This window comes from Triturus cristatus, chromosome 7 (assembly GCF_964204655.1).
Source record: "Triturus cristatus chromosome 7, aTriCri1.1, whole genome shotgun sequence".
Taxonomy (NCBI): domain Eukaryota; kingdom Metazoa; phylum Chordata; class Amphibia; order Caudata; family Salamandridae; genus Triturus; species Triturus cristatus.
In genome coordinates this window covers 314,316,061-314,332,052 of record NC_140590.1, presented here as the reverse complement: position 1 = coordinate 314,332,052, position 15,992 = coordinate 314,316,061, and the positions used below count along the sequence as shown (strand labels likewise).

The 15,992-nt window shown below is 44.2% G+C and overlaps 1 long non-coding RNA gene across 1 annotated transcript in view; it reads left to right on the top strand.

Annotated features, from left to right (window-relative positions):
• Window positions 1-14,416: 14,416 nt before the first annotated feature.
• LOC146809547 (uncharacterized) overlaps window positions 14,417-15,992 on the top strand; it is a 470,402-nt gene continuing 468,826 nt past the window's right edge. Inside the window, exon 1 of the long non-coding RNA XR_014965561.1 lies at window positions 14,417-14,582. This is a non-coding gene — a long non-coding RNA (uncharacterized LOC146809547). The remainder of the gene's footprint in view (window positions 14,583-15,992) is intronic.

Below are 15,992 nucleotides of genomic sequence, written 5' to 3'. Positions count from 1 at the left end.
TTACATTTCATAATTGATATTGCAGTGGGTAGATGTATTGCATCTAATAAGGCATGAATAAGGGGTCCGTGCTGAATGTGGGCACCGTGAGAAGTTAAATAACCTCTCTCTCGCCACAGCACGCCGAAGTCATGTACAACTCCGAATGCATAACGTGAATCAGTGTATATGTTGACTTTTTTATTAGTGGCTTGAATACAGGCTTGTGTCAGAGCGATGAGCTCTGCGGCTTGAGCTGACAAGGTATTTATGCAATTTGTTTCAACGATTTCGGTGTCTGTTGTGACTGCGTAAGCGGCCACTAACTCTCCTGTACTTGTTCTCATACATGAACCATCTACATACAATGTCAGGTCTGGGTCTGACAATGGGACGTCTGTCAAATCTTGTCTGGGTTTCGTCGTGATAGTGATAACTTCAATACAATCATGTGCTAGTGGGTCTGTTCCATTCACAGGTAACAGTGTGGCAGGATTCAATGTACTACAACGTCTGATTTCTATATGTGGCTGAAACAATGTTAATTCGTAACCAGTGAGTCGTGCTATAGTCAAGTGTTGTGTTTGTGTGCGGTTCAAGAGAACCTCTACTGCATGTGGTACTTGTACTGTCAATGGATGTCCTAATACTATGGCATCGCTTTGTCTGATTGCTAAAGCTGTTGCTGCCACTGATTTCAGGCACGCAGGCAAAGCCTGAGCTACGGGATCTAATGTACTAGAAAAATAAGCACATGGTTTGTGTGATTCTGCTTGTTCCTGTGTGAGTACTGACAAGGCAGTACCTTCGCGTTCTGTAACGAAGAGTGTAAACTGTTTATTGTAACATGGTGTTGCTAAAACAGGTGCTTGGCATAAGGCTTTCTTTAGGCTTTCAAAAGCTTGTGTATGTTCCTGAGTCCAAGGGAGAACAGTCGATGTGGCTGCCTCCTGTGTTGTCAATTGAATGAGGGGTTTTGCTAGAAATGCATACTGAGGGATCCACTGCCTACAATATGAAGTGAGGCCTATGAAAGCCCGCACCTCCTTTTGTGTCTTGGGTATTTGGCATATTAGCAATTAACTGGATGCGATCTGGTGTAAGCTGCCTTCCCTCCTTGGACAGCGAGTGACCAAGGTAAACAACTCGCTGGACACAGAATTGCAGCTTAGAAGGGGACACCTTGTGCCCCTTTTCGGCCAAAAATTGTAAAACCGTCAGTGAGGCTTTTTCACATTCAGGTTGGCTTCTAGCGGTGATCAGCAGATCATCGACGTATTGAAGCAGGGCAGTGTTGACCGGCATGTGGATACTGTCGAGTTCTCGTTTCAATGCTTGGCTATAGATGCTGGGGCTTTCTGTAAATCCTTGAGGTGCGCGTGTGAATTTAAAGCTTCGTCCATTTAAACTAAATCCGAACAAGTATTGGCTTTCCGGATCTATTGGGACGCTGAAAAAGGCATTCTTGAGATCAATTACAGTAAAGAATGTTGCTTCGGAATCAATGGCTGTCAGTAATGAAGAAATGTCTGGGACTACGGGGTATTGTGGTACTATGCATTTATTGAATTCGCGCAGATCAATAACCAATCGATATACTGGCGGAGCTGTTGGATCGGTTCGTTTAAGAATCGGAATTATCGGTGAATTACATACATTGGAGTCAGTTTCCACAACCACTCTTTGGGTAATAAGCTCGTCAATGATTTGTAGTAAAGCCACTACAGTATCTGGGGGTAACTTGTATTGTCGCATTCGTGGAAGTACCACTCCTGCCTTTAGTGTGACTCGATATGGTGTAATGTTCATGCAACCAACATCTGTAGGGCCTTGTGCCCATAAATGTGTCGGTAAAGTCTGTAGTCGGTGATCCATGTCTCGGGACACGTAGTGCCCTTTGAAATCACGTAAAAACAATCTTACTCCTTCCGGAGAACAACATATTATGGCTCCTAGAGCTTTCAAAGTTTTTATGCCTAACAAGTTTTCTGGACATGATTTAGTAAGTAATAAATCTGTAGTTCGTGTCAAGGGACCGATCGTAAGTGGAAGAGGCTGTGTTACTTCGTTAATGATAGGTTTTCCTGAAAAGCCAAGGGAAATATTCTGTGAGCCTGAGAGGGGTGCCCCTGGAACTTCACTACGTTTTATTGTTGTTCGGCTTGCCCCTGTATCAAGTAAGAATTTTCTATCTTGACCTAACAGTTCACTGTGTACATAAGGTCCTTCTTGATCCACAGGGACCTCAATAAGGGGTAAGCCAACTTCCCTCTCTAGGCTGCTTCATGAGTATCGTTGATAATCAGGATAGTCATACTGTGCGGTCTGATACATCTGTCGGGTCGTTGTTTGTGTGGCAGCAATAGGCTGCGGTGGTGGAGCTGGCATAGACTGTTGCGGAGCTGGCATGGACTGTGCATGCTGCGGGGCTCCTTGTTGGTTCTGATCCTGTCTAATTGGTCGTGGTCTTTCTTTTGCGTTACCTATGGCAATATTATGTTTTAAAACTGGACAATCGTGTACATAATGACCTGGCTGTTTACAATAGTTGCACGTCCCTTTCACAGGACCTGTTGAACCACTGGACTGTGTTATACCCTTCTTATGACCGTCAGCTGGCACTGTCTGGGAAACTAGCATTTTCATTTTCGTGTCTTTCATGCGTCTATGTTCATGTTCTTGTTCTTCTCTAATTCTATTGTGATGGTACTGTAGCATTTGTAACATTTGTGACGGAGTGTTACCTTGCCAGGTACTCTCGAACTTCAATATTCTATTCTTAACTTGGGGCAAGGCATTTTCAACCAATTTTGTCACAAACAGGTGTGGATACGACTCGCTACTTGCTTTTATTCCACTATTTATACCAAAACATTTCTCAAATCGGGAATAGAAATCACTAGTGTCTTCATCTGATTTTTGTTTACAGGCTGAGATTGCACCCCAGTCTTCCTTTTTCGTAGTTAATAAACGTGGCAGTACCTGTACTAATAAACCTGGTAGTGCTTTGGTTTTGTCCCCGAGCCCTGAACCTGGACCTCGAGCTTTTTCTTCGTTTTCTAATGCTGTCCAATCTATCTTCTGGTCTCCCACCTCCCAATCCTTTTCCTTGAGTTTTTCGTAAATGCCCGCAGGCATTAATACCTTCAATATTGTCATAATGTCGGGGTAGGTATATTCTCCCATGAGTAACATATCTTTAATTTCACGATGGAAACCCGCTGGGTCTTTGTCATGACTGGGTACCACTTTCTTCATTTCTAATAGTTCTATTTTGGATATGGGTATGTATACAAACACACGTTTAAACTCATTGTCATCACCCTTTATCGGGTGCACTTCTCGTAAGGGATTTTGTCTATCCATGTAATACGTCGTTCTTTCCTTGATGGGCAATGAGACATGTTCAGGACATACAAAAAGAATATACTGCTTTCTGGATTCTAGTATTTCTCTAATTAACTTAATACCGGAACCTCTCCATTTATTCGTGAGTAATTCAGTCAATATATCAGGTAAGGGGCCAGGATCGGAGTGTTGGCTTTTATATAATATAAGGAGTTGTTGAATCATGTAGATACCAGCTAAACGCTGTTCATCTGGGGCGAGGTTCAAAAACGTATGCGCTAGTGTATCATCACTATATTTTCCAGGACTATCAACCCAGTGTACGGCTGACCTGGCTAATTCTTGTTCGTCCATAGAATCGAGTATATGATAACCCCTTCGTTCTCGGAGTAATTTGTCGGCGGCTTGGAACGAATGTTCGGGGGACCTTGTATTTATTATAGGAGTTTGGAATTTTCTGTTATTATCTGGACGTATCGGACATATCGGATCAGTAAAGCATCTAGTATTATTGCAAGATCTTCCTCTACCTACATAGGCCATGGTTTCTAACTGTCCTGTGGGCAGTTCTAATTCTTCCTCATCCTCGGTTTGTTCAGATTCGTCTACTGCTAATCTTTCTTCATGTATTCGTTCTATTTCTTTGCGGATCTTTCGGCTCATAGCTACTATACATGATCGTTTATCGTTTCTCCCCTCTGAAATATTCTTACCCCAAGTGGTAAGAATTTGCATTTCTGCCGGACTTACCCCTGGTTGATCTTGATTTCTGATCACACAGTTTATGAGGAAACGTAACAGTTCCCCCTGGATTTCCACTTTTTGGTACTCCATGGCTCTGTTAATACTCTCAGGGTCTCGCCCTGACTGAACAAAATGATATATATTTTCTAAATGTGCAGTCATTCCTGGTAGCTTCCCTAAGTATATTGCAGCTCGTCGGATACGTAATGATGCCAACATCATTTCGTCCCCTTTTGCGGGCACAGGGTCATATCTACAATCTATTAGAAGTTCCTTGAGCGTGTTGGGAGTTACTAGTTTGGGCGTACGTTGGTGGGCTAATTCTTGAAAGGAAAGTTTATTTGTTCTGGGTGGCGTAGAAAAAATGCTTGATGCACCTCCGGTAGCACCACCTGGGGTGCTGGATGTGAAAGGATTCGTTGAACGGGATATAGCAACCATAGGTGTGGATGCGGATGTAGAAACAGATGTGCTTGCCGGAACTTGTGTCGGAGTTTGCTGTTGCAGAGGTACAGACGAAGGAGGGTCTTGGCGTTGAACCCCCTCGGCAGGCGGTCTATGTGGCGCAGCATTAGCATACTCGGGAGCTGCGTCGTCTAAATAAGAGGAAAGAAAAACATCTTCTGCGGTTCTGGGATGCCCTTTGGGGTGTACTTTTATCGGAAACAATGGGGGTGGCAAGTCTTTTGGTATCTCCGGAGTAGCCTTAGGTAATCCTTCGGCCAGAAGGGGATACATACCATTCACAAGGGCATTTCTTTGCCTATCTGTTTGTTCTGACTTTACTCTAGTACCTTCTTCAATTAATACACTTTCTCGAACTTTATTTGAATTCTCCTTACTCTTCTCTTCCTGTCTACGTGCTTTTTCTGTACGTCTATACGATTCTTTACGCCATAATTCAATGGCGTCTTTCTGTGATTGTCTAGCTTTCTTTTTCCATAATTCTTCCTCTACTTTCACGATGCAATCTGCATCCCAGGTCCCAGCTGCGGGCCACCTCTGACTTTCTGGTAATTCCTTGGTGTAGTCTACCCATAGATCAAGAAATAATATGGCGTCTAGGCCATGTTTATGATACATGAAGTACCCTGGAGTGTCCCTAGGAGGAATGGGAACAGCTTCTTCGAGTACCCCTTTTCTAGTTTTGATCTGTCTTAATTTCGAAAAGAGCGGCATATTGAGAACTGATCTGATACCTAATTTTGAACACGTTTAATACCATAAAACACAATAATGAACAGTCATTCACACCACAATATACAGAACATATTTAAAACATTTTAACAATTAACATTTAATGAATAAACCATGATGGTCATTTTAGGGAACTAGTCACTAAGCATAATACTCGATACTAACTAGGTAAATCTGAATTATATACTAGACATACTTGATATACTGCTAAACAGTACAGATACACTGCTGAAACAGTGCAGACCGGATTTGTGTACCCAAACCCGTCTTGACCGGCACAACCTATGTGCACGTCAGAACGCCTCCCCGATAATGGTACTCACCGGGTAGCTCGGAACGGAAGGCCTCGGAACTGAACTGAACTTGAACCGGACTGGACTCGACTCGGAACTTCGGAAACTTCGGAAACTGGTGGGCCTCTGTATACCTCGGATCTTGCTCTCTCAGCTAGGCTCTGGTCGGGATACTTCGCACTTCTCACCGCCTCGTCTGGGTGTTGATCGCAGCCTCAGTTACCCCCGCTCGGCAGGAGGGAGATACAGGAAATCCTGTGGGTACGCGTTGTTGTCCGTCCAGCTGTGACAGGAGACCGGGCCTGCAACGCACCGCCGGCGCGTGAGATGAGAAAGTGTCCCTATTCGGGCGCCATTTATGTGGTAAATAATTTAATTACCGGAACTTAATTTGATGCGGAAAATCTATAACAATAGCTCAGTAAAATAAGAGGCAGAATCCGTGGTATTAGAGGTTCGGAACGGGCTTTATTCCATAATCAATTTAAATCGATGAGCTCCATATTCCATCACCACGAAGGTTCAGGAAGTGAAGAACGTACTTTATTGATAAGTAATCATTTTTATACAATAGGCATTACAGTGAAGCAAATGCAGGAGGCGTAACAATTGATAGTGAAGATAAAACATACATGCGTAGCAAAAGTGGGTGTAACTGGGCGTAACTAAAGAACGTCATCAGGTATGATGTCATAATAGGGTGGTTCCATGAAAGAATTTCGCAATGTCAGCAGAAATACTTGGCAGAAATGCGCGCGCAGCAGCATGACGTGTGATTGACGTGCAACTAGGGGGTGAAGGGGACTTGACATTTAGCTCTACATGTGGCGACAGAAGTCTGGAGGGTCAAGTCAACCTAATCCCAAATCATATCTAACATCCTATGTTTAGAGAACTGTGTTATCCAAAAGAGAGGCCTTCTTGGAGTAGAATCTTATTCTATACTGACTATACTGACTGTTAGTGCGTGTACAAGCGTCTAAGTGTCTACACTAGATGCGAGGGCAGGAATCTTCCATAGTAACAGGGCTATGAATCACTTGCAAAATGACAGAGAAGCCGGGCTTTTTGCTCGGTAGCTGGAAGAATGTTTACTTAAACTACTAGACAGGAATGCATTGGGTAGGGAGCGGAGCAGATAATTTCAAAGGTGAAATACAGTTTTTGGCAGGCAACAGGCTGATGTCAGGCACCGTTAGCTGCGCAGAGAGTAGGACAAAGTTCATGGATACGGATGCGAGCTCGGACTGGAGCTTTCAGAGGCAGAAGGCAGGAAAAGCTTGATGGCAGAATCAGGGCCTACTTGCCTGGACTGTAAAATGGCATAAGTGAACCATATAAAGCCGGTGGCCTTTCATACTTAGGAATGGAATATCCAGCCCATTCATGGCGGATCTGAAAGAGGACATGTTGGCGGTGGACGCACATGTGTTTGCGTCTTCATAACTGGAACTGGAGGGAACATACATGTACTGGTGATTTATACATGAAACCGTTGGGGTCCAAGATAGGGGACATAACTGATCAGAAAAATCCATATTTCCACAAACATCTGCATATTCCATAATTAAAATCCAACTCTGTGTCAGGGATTATACTTCCAAAGCTGATAACTTTTAATACATTGATGATTTGACATTTAAGGCTCACATTTACCATCACACTAATCAACGTTAATGTACTTTTCTTCAATCTTGGTGCAATTAGAATATCTTTGTATATAAAATATCTAAGTATTTGGTGGCATAGTCTATTCTGCTTGATATAATGAGGTCTTGGCTTTTTCCCTAAAATGTTTTAATTTGCTTTATTCGCCTTGTAAATAGTGTTTCTCATTGACATACAACACTTTGAATTTTACTTGTATTGATGGAATATTATATTAACAATGTTAAAATTGATATATTTTGCAGACCCATTGATTTTTTATGGTTCAGATCTTTTTATTAATTTATCCAGGAACAAAATACTCTTACCTAAATCCAAAGGCCAAAGAGGTAGAACAGTGCGACATTACAGTGGGCGAACAGAAGAAGGAGATAGAAGGCGAGGAAGGGAGGATACCAGGGGGGACTGGGAAAGGCAGTAGGGAGGGATAAAATATCAGGGGTGTTCACCAAGGGAGCATAGCCTCTCTCGCCAGAATTAGCTCATTCGCAATGTATTCAGTGTGAGCCGGCTGGGTTTTTTTGGTGCGCCATACCCAATGTTGTCAGTCTTTGTCTTGCTGATCAGGCGTGCCCCCTTGTCCTGTAAGCTGGTGTACTCATAACTAAAGAGGAGTAGTACGTTTCCAAAAGTCCAGTGCCAGAGATTGGATGCATGAGCCCCTCGTTTTGTCAAAGTGTAGCAATTTGTTCTGCAAGGAAGCAGTAAGCTTTTCCATCCCTGTAAGGTCTCACAGTTTATGCAGCCAGTCAAAGTGAGTCGACAATGTATCTGTGCCCCATTTGGCTCTGATAAAATGTTTATCCCCACAGAAAGCCCAAGCCATTATTATTGCCTTCCCTTTGTTAGAGTGTAGAGGGTGTGTCGGGCATTGGGGAGTCTCAGTAGGATGTGGCTAGAAAGACAGAGTATAACTGTTGCATATCTTTCAGCACGTCCTACCAGAAGCGTTTGAGTTTGGGACAGAGCCAGAGGAGATGAGTCAGTGTGTCTGAGTGGCCGAAATTGCGTTAACAGCATTAGGACTGTTGAGTTTCCATTTCACCTTTTGGCTGGGGTGTAGTTCCAATAGTATGTTACTTTAGGTATTGCTTCTTTTTCTGAGCCACAGAATGAGGAGGTGTGCACTTTGTGGAGGATGTCAGTCCATTTCTTTTGGATGAAGTGAAAGTCCAGCTCAGTTTCCGAGCTGCGGGGCTAGAATAGTTACACCATTCCCATGTTTTGAATCGTGTACCCAGACCCACCTTATCCAGTATTTCCCACAGAAAAAGACCAGTGCACTCGAACAAGTGCCTTGTGTCTGTCAATTGACAAGAGAAGTGCTGAGACTCACACTACAGTGAACATGTGTCTGTCTGTCAGTCTCGCAGACACTCTGGAAGAGAAAGCTACACAGTGTGAAATGTTATGTTTGTGACTGGTTGTCTTTGTCATCATTGATTTCGAGAAATTTGGGGAAGACACCTTGGATTGTTTCTGCAGGACAGTAGGTTGGAGAAAGAGGTCGGTCTTAATTTTGAGCTGTTGATCAATAAGTCAGGAGTTGGGGAAACTAGTGAGTCTTGAGTAGAGGCATCACATGTTGGTAGGATGGGTGTTGGCAGGAGATCCTTGAGTTGTTCTCTGAACAGTAGCAGGTTGGATGGGTTGTGATGCTCTGCAGGAAGTTTGTTTCAAGGGCTGTTGTCAAACATTAAATGGATTAGCCCTCCGCATTTTAAAGTGAGTTATTGGGAAGACGGTGTGGGGTTGGGACACAGTTTATTTTTTAGGATGATTTTGTCCTTGATCGATAGTGGTGCTTATCAGTAAATGGCTCTGTGAGGTAGTGGTGTGAAAGTTGATAAAGAAGCAAAAGCGAGTTGTTAGCATCCAGGAAATACAACAATCGACTGTTTAAATAAATCTGTCCAAGAATGGTAAGAGACAGTTGCTGTGTTAAAAACCTTAGCCCTGCCTGGTCTTAACAATTAATTATCATAGTGTGGACACCAATGAATTAGCAAAATTAAAAGGCAGCAGGGAGAGATTCCAAGACCAGGTTTACTAATGTCACAGCTGATGGAAAATATTGATAAATGTACTCTGACCACAAGAAAAGTGTACATCCTCTTTATGGTTTAAATCTCTTTATTGAAGTTTCAACATACATGGATATAACAATGCAGGGTTAGCTAGTACGCCAGCGACTTTGCGTAGCATAAGGCCCATCTGGCCCACCAAGGTCAGCAAAAACATAACACCAGGCTTGTAACAAAGCAGGAGACCCTCAGAGAAAAGGAATACAAAAATAAGGGGAAACACTCATACACACCCTCACCCCCTACCCACCCTCCCCGCCCCACCCGTGTTCCATGTCCACTAACTAGACTGTCTAAGCCTGTACTTGTCCCCCATCACTTCTCTGTCTGCTGTGTATCGAAGAGGCGCAATAGTCAGAGGTACCGGGGCAAGTGACTTCCCAGAATTCCCTCTTTAAGCGAATGTGCTGACCTAAATGATGCACCTCATGCATTATACTCTTTTTTACCTTTTCCTAGGTTGGAATATGCCTGGAGTTTTTTGGGAGTTGTGTCAATGTGAATGTCTCTGTATATGAGGCAACGACCTGCTGGGGGCTTTTTTTGTATGCGTAAGAGTCCACAACAACATTAGTATGTCACTGTACAGAATACAACTAGAATTCTGTATGAGTGATAAGGGAAGTGAAGGGGTTTGATCAAGGCTGTTATACATGGTCCAAAACAAAAAGTGCTTGTGGTGGGTGAGAGGTAAGGATGTGTCCCCCACTCCAGCAAAATACTCCCCTCCATCAGTGGCCTTTTTGTATGTGTGAGAGTGTTTGTGCGTGTGTGTGTGTGTATGTAGATGGTGAGAGAGATACAAATAGTTTAATCAAACAACACTGATTTGCTACAACAGGTAGTTGGACAATTTAATGTGTGTGGCAAGGTGCAGTGTCTGTTTTTTCTGTGTTGTCACCCAATACATTGAGCAGCTGTGGTGGTTGGCACTACGGGAGCCAGGACAAATAGCACTGGGGAACAGGCACCATCTGGCCTCTCTAGAGACACCAGTGAAGACTCCAGAGTAAATAAATACAACCTTTGAGGCTAGGGGTTCTGGAAGACTATGTGGAAGAAGAAGGGCAATAAGATCTCAAGACGAGAGATCCAGGCTCCAGGTCTGTACAAGATTGATGAAGAGCATAGTGATAGACAAGAATGCACTGGAAGTGCTAATCAAGGGACACAGTGAGAAAGTATGCAGGAAAGAAATCATGAGGTGCTATAAGGACAAGGTCAGCTGGAAAGCTGACAGGAAGAGAGGGCGGGGTATAAAAGAGGAAAAGAGAAAATAGAGGTAGGGAATGGAGAGGGTAAGAAAATGGACGAAGGAAATACAAAGCATAGTATAAAAAGAGCAGAGAAAGGGAGAGAAATACGGCACAGGAGATAGGAAAAGCATAGTGGAATGATTTCAACTGAATGGGAGAGAAAAAGTAGGAGATGAAAGGGACAGAGAACAGAAAGAAGAAGGCTGGTAAGAGATTGAAGAAAAGATAGGATGCTCAGAAATAATGGATAGGAAGTGATAGAAAGCAAGAGGTAGGAATGAGTTATGAAAGAGCAGTGGATGCACTTTTGGCAAAACTGAACGATGACTGGGCCTGATGTTGCATATCCTGACAGGAATATGCTTCAGGAAACCCACCTAAAATATGACAAACTTCCCCGACGTACTGATGGCAGGGACCCTTATAGTGGATAGACCACCACCTACGATAGACTGCTGGCAGATTATGCCCAACTATTAACTCCACCATCCATGGTTACTTATAATGGCCGTATTGGTAACAGTGGAGTAACATTAGCCCCCTCAGCCCTTGCGGTATGACGAGTCACTAGCCTGAGAGCTCTTGACTGGCTGGGAGTGTGGGGGGCCCCCTCCATGTATTTTGCAGGGGGGACCCCTCAAGTTTTGTTACGCCACTGATCGGGAGAGAACATATTCCAAAAATGACTGTTTGCAAGATTTCCACAAAGTTTCTTCTGGAGGCGGCAATACATTTTCGAGAGATCCTTATTCCCATTACCTGCAGTGTTCGGTGTATGATGTTGTTGCAATTACATGGCTCGTTGGCACTTATTTGTGCTTTCGCCTGTGTTTACATTCGGATGTCCGTGTCTGATCTGGCATGTGTTTGTCGCCTGTCTGTGCTTTTATGGCTCTGTCTGATTTCCACTGTCCGTGTGTACGCGTCCATTTATGCTTGACTTCTAGCACTTACTATTGTATGCCGTGCGCTTTCATTGCCTTTTGTGCTGTTTCATGTACCTGCATTTACATCTGTACGGTTTGCGTTTGGTGTGTATGTACTTTTGCACGTGGCTATCTCCGAGCCTTACTCTCTCTGGACAACATTGTTACCTCTTTAAACTGGTATTTTTAAAGCACAAACTAATCACCCCGAAGGGTCTCAAGGCACTGGGGGCCGTTGGGGAAATTTGGGGGCATATTATCAAGAAACGGCGTTAAATTTATCGCCGCTTTAGCGGCAGAAAACTGACGCTAAAGCGGCGATAATGGGCTTGATAATATGCCCGTGAGAATTCCCATAGAAGCCCATGTTCTGGTGTCAACATGGGCTTCTATTGGAATTTAGGCTAAACAAGCGGATCTGATCGGCTGTATAGGTATACCGGACCTTTTCTCCCCTGACAAACGGTCAATAGGGGACGTTACAAACCGATTGGATGCCAGAGGCATAACAACCTCAGAGTCTAAGTACTCCCAACAGAGGTTTTGTGAGTAATCATCACTAACCACTACACTTTAGGGTGTGTGCTGATATCTACACCTCATGTGGCCTCCCCTATTTTTAGGCCACTCACTAATTTTCGGTCCTGAAGAAAGCCTCAAGAACCATCTAGAAGGCTGAAACTAGTAGACCTCATTTGTAAGGGATACCAGGGTATATAGCATACCTTAGTAGAGATCCCGAATATGTTTTTAACTCATGTCCTAGGACTCTTCTAATAATTTTTTTTTCAAAAGGGCATTCCTCAGAGACATTTTTAACTCATAGTTTCACTTCACATAGCACGTCACTCTCTCTTCACCCAACAACCTGCTCCGCTGTAACTCAGGCGTCGTAGCACAGCTGGATTGCATTAGGCAATCCAGTTGGGCCCCGATGATGAAGCATGCCACCTACTAGGTAGGTGGGTGAGGGTTTATTTTACAACAGTTGTGTACTCTCCTTCTCAGCTTTCCAACAGGTGACGGCGAAAAAACGTTTGCTCTAAGTTACCTTCCCAATAACTTGTCCATTTTGTTTTTGAAAATTCATTGGGGAAGAGGACAAGTTATCTTTTTTCCTCGCTCTCTTTTTGTTTACATTTATTTAAAGTATTCAACATCCCAAGACGACCACCTCACATTAGTAATGTGACTGGAGAGCAGCATAACGAGAGTGCTGTGCAGAAACATTTTAATAATTTGTAATTCACCTGCGCTAGAAATGTTGTGTATGAACGTTTGTTCTGCTGTTAGCAAGTTCACTCCTATGCATAACCAGTAAAGTTGGTCTGACTCGACGCGAAGTAGGCCTGGCCCCATCAATTATCCTTCCTTTATTGTAAAATGCATCACAAGATACATATCCCCAATTTGGATGCCGCAAGGCGAAATGAGGAGGGGATGTGGCACTTCGACCGGAGCTGCCAACTTTAGAACTGGAGAATCAGGTTTAAGCCAGGGCATCAGCTCAACAGCCTGTGAGTCTCAGAAAATTCCCTTAATCTACAAGTATATAGCTAATAAATGTAACTGTCCAGTAAAACCCTCCAATTTCTTCGGGTGGAGCTTGGGCACTGAAACGCAAAAGTGATTTTACCAGCATCAGGCGTGGCAGACAGGATTGGATTTGATGCCAGGCACCTCTGACCACAGCCACAAAGTCATGAGGCTAATTTTTGGGCACATAGGCTTGTGTTTTATTTGGTCCCATTTATTATGTGTCTGAGTCATGTGAACACAACGTTCGTGACATGGCATATAAAACCGCACCCGAAACACACTGCCCCCGCGGAGGTCATGAAGCATTTCTCTCTCCAAAGGATAGTCCTTTTTTAGGTCGAGGGACCATCCGGTCTGCTGAAGGCAGAACCGGAAGTCCAGAGATTTAATGTTTCTTAGAGTGGCTATTTAGCCCGCCTCTCTTTTTGCTTCTCCTCCTTTGGCTGGCTTCCTAAGCGGAGGCCAGCCATTGGAGGAGAGAGCCGTCCCTCCAAATAGGCTCCGTCTTTTTCAGATTCGGGGGCGTGTTCCGTGCTGTTCTTTCCACTTTTTAGCCACGCCCTTTTTAGAACAGCAGGAACACGCCCTCGAAGCCGAAAAAGTTTTGAAGCTTCCATCCACCATTTTTAGGTCTCTTCTCCATTGGCTGGCCTCTTAAAATGCTGGCCAGCCATTGGAGAAGAGGCTTTGTCTCGCAAAACAAGCCCCGTCCTTTTCGGATTCGGGGGCGTGTTTTTTGCGAGGTTTTCTCAGGGCGTGTTTTTCTCTCCTCCAGCCAATGGCAAGAGGAGAGAAAAAGAAAAACACGCCCCCGAATCCGAAAACGCCACTGCCTTTCTCCGAGGCATTTCTGCTTCACCTCGGAGAAAGGCGGCGGTGTTCAGGGCGATTCCCTCAACGACTGGCTGCTGGGCTCTTAACACACGCCTGTGGCTCTTCAACCTTAAAGGATGCAAACTGGTGAGTCTTCTCACCATCCATTGTGTCTACCTCTGCCTTCTCAAGCACACATTTTCACTGATACGATTCTCCCATTCTGCAGAATTGTTCACGAGCACATTGATGCCCCCGGTCCAGCCCTATAACAAGGATTAACCGGTAAGCTAGCATCACGCTCACAGATGTATCACAATTTCTTCCGTAGCCGCCTCCCTTGCATGTTTTTAACCTCACATCAACTTCCCCGCGCAATTATCGCTTCCTTGACTGTCTGAGCATTTCGCGATCACTAAGCAGGTCACTTCTCAGCCTTGTTTTTCGTTCACTGCAATTATACCACGCTCGCCGCGGCAGTCTCAAGGAAGGTGGAGAGCAGGCAGCAGCGGCTTGGATTTTCCGCCGTCTTCCCTTTTTAGAGCCCCAAGCTCGCATCCAGCTCGCGCTCTGGGATCATGGTTCCATTGCAGGCTGGGAGAAGCCCCTCCCGATTTTTGGGGGCCCGTGGGCTATGAAGGAGCTGCCTTAACCGAGTTGCTTCGCTCCTTTTCTGAGACGGAAGTGGTAAAAAGAAAAATACAGAAAGGAGGAAAGCGCCGAACTGGAAACAAGGTAAGATTTCTAACTCGAACTGTTTATACCATCTGCCTCCGAGAACTCGGCTCTCACTCGGACCCGTGTTCGCCTAAGTTCGCTCTGTCCCTGCACACCTCTCCCAGGCACCCGAAGCCTTCGTCGACACTGCCTTTGCGCCTTCGCCCTCCCTGGGCCTCGATCAAGCCCTCCGTGCGCCCCCCCCCCCAAATCTACCACTCGTTTCTGTACCCTCACAAAAGTTGTGCAACCTCAGTTCCCTTTCCTCGATGATTGTCTTCACGATTATTAAAACAATCGGACAGGTTGCCAATCACTTTAATTGAAATGTAAACTCTGTTGTGAACTTTCATATTAGCAACCTATATGCTGTGCCATTGTGTGGTATATTATACATTTTTGCTACACAAAAGCTTGATTGATGGGGTTACGTTATTTACGGCTTTCCCCTTACTTGTTATGCATATTGGGTTACATAACACTTTTTTTTGTATTTGTGAGTAAACACCTTCTAAATATGGTAGGAGTTCGTAGACAATTAATAGATAACACAGACTAGCTTCACATCGTTGTGGTCGCACTACAAGTAACTTCTGGTTCTGGGAGTCCTTTCAAGGCAAACGCCGAGATATGGTGCGGTTTTGCTCCCGACATTAGAGAGGCGTATGGTATCATTAGGTACCGTTTATGGGTCACACGAGGTATGTTAAATACAGCATCTATTTGCCAAATTGGACACATCGTTGTATAATATTCTCAATTCTAATTTGGGTCCATTCTTTGCAGGTGAGTGGGTGCCTCGCCCATATGCTGATACGCTTTCTCCGCATATGAGAGAAATATAGATATTGAGTTTGCCTATAGTGGTGTATTACACGGGTACGTGCAGTTTGTTCTTTTAGATTCACAAGGAACACGAGTTATGCAATGCTCTGGTTGGCCTATTCCACTGCTCATTGCATTTTAATTTTTCTTTAACATTAGGGGCCCTTAATAACCACCGGTCCGGTTATTTTCATCATTGCATGTATCCATCGTTGTGATACATTAGATGCAACACCCAGTACTGTACCCTTTGGGTATGCTTCAGAGTACTTACTGCATCCCCTTGGACCAACGGCATCGGCCTTTTGTTGGGTTTTAACCACAAGTTTTTCATCTATTGTAGCATGACTCGCGGATGCTGCTTTTATACAATGCTTCATATAGTATAAATGTAGTCCCTAGAACTCGCACAACTTTCACAATGTTTCAGAAATGTAAACTAAGGTTTGAGATCATGTTAACCTGTTTACTGTTTTCAACCAGTGTGTAAGGGCCGTCACCAGCTGTTTGTGTTGTTGCTTGCAAAACATAAAGCTGATCAGATCGCTCTACATGCATGTGTTTTGATTTCCCAACCTGCCAAAATGTAGTAGAGCTTCGAAT